Genomic DNA, 3,822 nt, shown 5'->3' on the forward strand with positions numbered 1-3,822 from the left:
GGATAACAGCAGACTGGCTGTTCGTAAAATATACGACAGGTCTGGACCACTCGTAAATTTTGTTCGTATCTGAAAAAATTCTTAGAATACGAAAACATTGGTGAATGCCACAAATTGTCCTAAATCACTCGTACGCACAATTTAAGAACAAATCTGTGCGTACGAACGGTTCTTGCATGAGGCCCAATGTTTTTCTTTTATCTTTCTTTACTGATTTGATTATTAACATATATTGTTTGCCTATATAGTTTTGTTTTCCTTATCAGATATAAGTTATATTGTTAATTTTGTTTGATTTTGTTTATTTATTTGTTTTGACTCAGTCCTTTATTATTTGACTGAGCACCAGAAGCGGGACATTCGTCACCACTCTGAGGGTTTCTTTCTTTCTTTTATTTTTCTTCTGTTGGATAAAGAAGAGGGATGACGTTAACACCTCATATAAATAGTTACATACCCCACCGAACATTGACATTTGTACAATGGAGACATGCTGTTATTAACTGGAGGCAATATTCAGACTCGTCAGCAACATACAAACATGATGAAGTTCATTTTCAATGCATGGTATTGAAACATGTCATTATCTTGAAAGATACTGGTGAGGTGTTTTCTGTGTTTCCAGGAGGACACCAAGCTGATTCTGTTAAATGGACTTTGGACTCAAATTCTTGGACAGGACTCATAAATCTGTACAGGATCGACAGGACAAAGGAATTGGACTCTGATCGTGATTGCTCAACAATTTTTGCCACAGAAAAGACTGAATCCAGACACCATGGGTGACAGAAAAAATTAACATTGTTAAGAACTCGTCTACACTTTTTTGTGTTTATCATTTTGGTTTTTATTCTTTATGTCATATTATTTGTGGTCACAATCATTTTTTATGTGATACTCATTGTTTTAACTGTCATATTATGATCAACGTATGTAGTGAGCTGTCTCATGATAATATCTAACTCACTTTGTATTAATGCATGAATCACGTTAAATATGTCCTTAATAGCATAGGTAACAAACTGGGACGATATTGGCATTGAAAAGTCCCTAAAATTAGTTTATGGTAACTGTTAGTTTCAAACGGAGATTTCCTTCACAGATTGGCACGGAGTGAGGATTTCTCTGAGATCTGCAATCTTTTCCCCACCCCTGTTTCATGGGGAGGTTTTTCTGATCATAACGGATCATTTTGGGCAGACTTTAAAGAGCCAACCTTCAGATCCCCTGCAGTGATACAGGTTTTTAAATGAGAATGCATGGATTATTTGTCCATGTCAGTCATAGAGGTGTTTACAGTCAGGAGGCCTGGGGGTGTGGCTGATGTAGCCGAATTTGACCTTTTTAGTAAATTAGGCTTAGTTTACCTACTTTCAAAGTAAATTAAATGATGTGCGCTTAGGACATAAAATAGGATCCTAGCTAAATTAGACCACCTCTAAGTTGTAGACTAAAACGTGTCATTATTTGTTAATGGACAAATGATAATATAAAATAAAACTGAACAGCAAAGTTTTTGTGATTCAGTAGCAAAGGTGTTACCTTTTTTCTCATCTTACAGCCTATCGTTGGTTTATTTTCGGGACTAAAATTGTCCCGAAGTGGGGATTATGAAGTGTCTTAAGCTGAGGCCTTTTTCCCCATGTACTGTTTTCCTTTTAAGGCAAGGCTTGCACTAGCTGCAGAACTCGGCACAACTTACCATATTAGGAATGGAATGTTTAAGACATACTGTGACAAAATGTATGTCGCATCATTTGGGACTGCATTGTAACCTATAAAAGGGCCTGTACCCCTCTGCCTGGGGTCTTCTTTTTCTGGTTCCCATTTGGCACAGAAGGCCACAATTGGTTTTGGCTGTAAATCTCCTGGACCGCAAATAAAGATTCTGCTGTTCAACCAGCCTTGTTTCAGAGTTCTCTCTTCAGGACAACAAAATCCAGCTGCAGGACTGAGAAGACCTGTTCACTTCAGACTTTATATTGAATTAATTGTAAATTGGGGTTTCTAGTTATTTTAAATGCTTTTAAGCATATTTGAGACCACAACAAAGCTTCTTAGTGCATCTTTAACAGTTTCATTAATGAACTTAGTAAATGTTGGAGGAGTGGAATATGAAAATATGAATCAAACTCTTAAAATCTCATCAGTTTTCTGCTCTTTAACTGACTGAGACTCAGGAGGAAAGTGACAATCTGTGTTTCTCCTGATGTCCTCCTGGTTAATATTTAGAAACAATCATTTCAGTGAAGAAGAGAAAACTCATTTCCTGTGAAGTCTAAGTTCCGTTTAATGAGAGGAAGATGAATGAGGCAAACAGGAGGCAGGTGGATGAAGAGCAGAAACTAGAACTTCATTCATGAAGGAATGAAGAATCCAAAACTGTTCCACTAATAATCCTGGATTATCTAATCCCACTTTTATCAATCAGGCCCTGCTAATCTGAGCCTAACAAGAAAAGAAGTCAGCTGAAGAAGCAAAGCTGACTAAACTTAGAATAAAAGACAAGAAACACAAAGATTAAGGCTACAAATCTGTAGAAAGCTGCAAACTAGAAGGAAGCTTTGCTTTTTTTATTTATTTAACAGGAAAAGATTATTAAAAATCAAGCCTGACTCAGTATAATTGCTGTTTTACAGCAGGTTCCTGTTCTGCAGCACATAAAACACTCAATTACAGCATCACAATCACATCATTATTCATCATAGACACAAAGACAAACAAGCATACCAAATTTCAGGAAGGCAGCATTTGCAAAATAGGACGTCTAAATATGAGCACAACAAAAAGTGTCCAGCAGATGGCAGACAAGATTCTTCTTAAAGGGCTGTAGTTTTGAAATGGACTTTATGTTTTGAGGAATGTCATTCCATGCTTTAGTATAAACATAGAAGAAAGACCTCTGGCCATAACAGTTTTTAAAAGTTGGTAATATCAGTTGTCCTTTTGTAACAGATCTAGTTGAATGACCACTTCCAGAATTTGATTTGGGCAGCAATGCACAGAGAGTTCCATAACTGGCACCTTGGAAGATCTGAAAATATAACTGTTTGTGACATGAAGTTCCTGATAGCAGCCTGGCTGCTGCTTCTGGATCCTGGACTGAGATTGTTTTGCACACTGAACTTCACACACATGAGCTCTGAGCAGATCCTGGCGGTTTCTCACAGACACTAAATGCAGTATCATTGCAGCCATAATAATTCCAGGTCTTATGATCAACAGATACTTTTTCTATCACCATCTGCACACAGTCTTCATCTTCTTCATTTTCATTCCATGCATCTAGTTGTCCAGAAGACCAAAAACTCAAACTTAAAAAAGAAATAACAAGAAATGAAAATAATGAATAAAAAGTAAACTTCAACTTTGCCATTCTTCAGTGGGTGTAATTTTTTAATTAAAATAAAATGTTTCACATCATTCAAACCTTTCATTCAGAGGAGATCCGTCCACCCACAACCAGCTGCCTTCTGTCTCCAAGTCCGTCAGTCCGATCCAGAACCAGTCTTCAATACTGATCATCTTGTCTCTCAGTCTTCTCACCAGAAACTCCTGAGCAGTGAAAGAATATAATATCTCTGAGACTTTCCTGACAAGAAGAAACTTGATGAAGTGATGAAATGTGTGAGAACATGAACCTGCAGCAGTGTTTCATACCTGCTCCTCTCTGCTGTCGATCTTCACCAGGTCTCCTCCAACATCTCTGCAGAAACTTCTGCTCTCAGTCCAGTTGAGCTCATCAGGTGCTGAAATAATAACACTTTCCTCCATGAGACTCCCGGTGTCCTCCACACTGCAGATATGTCGGATCTTTAAAAC

At 37.6% G+C, this 3,822-nt stretch overlaps 1 long non-coding RNA gene across 1 annotated transcript; it reads right to left on the reverse strand.

Annotated features, from left to right (window-relative positions):
* Window positions 1–3,026: 3,026 nt before the first annotated feature.
* LOC106526479 (uncharacterized) lies at window positions 3,027–3,770 on the reverse strand. Its single transcript, XR_001311257.1, has 3 exons — window positions 3,661–3,770; window positions 3,431–3,555; window positions 3,027–3,314 (listed from the first exon to the last, which is right to left on the reverse strand). It is a non-coding gene; the product is annotated as an uncharacterized LOC106526479 (long non-coding RNA).
* Window positions 3,771–3,822: the final 52 nt, after the last annotated feature.

The sequence above is a fragment of the Austrofundulus limnaeus genome, unplaced genomic scaffold, assembly GCF_001266775.1.
Source record: "Austrofundulus limnaeus strain Quisiro unplaced genomic scaffold, Austrofundulus_limnaeus-1.0 Scaffold278, whole genome shotgun sequence".
Classification (NCBI taxonomy): Eukaryota; Metazoa; Chordata; class Actinopteri; order Cyprinodontiformes; family Rivulidae; genus Austrofundulus; species Austrofundulus limnaeus.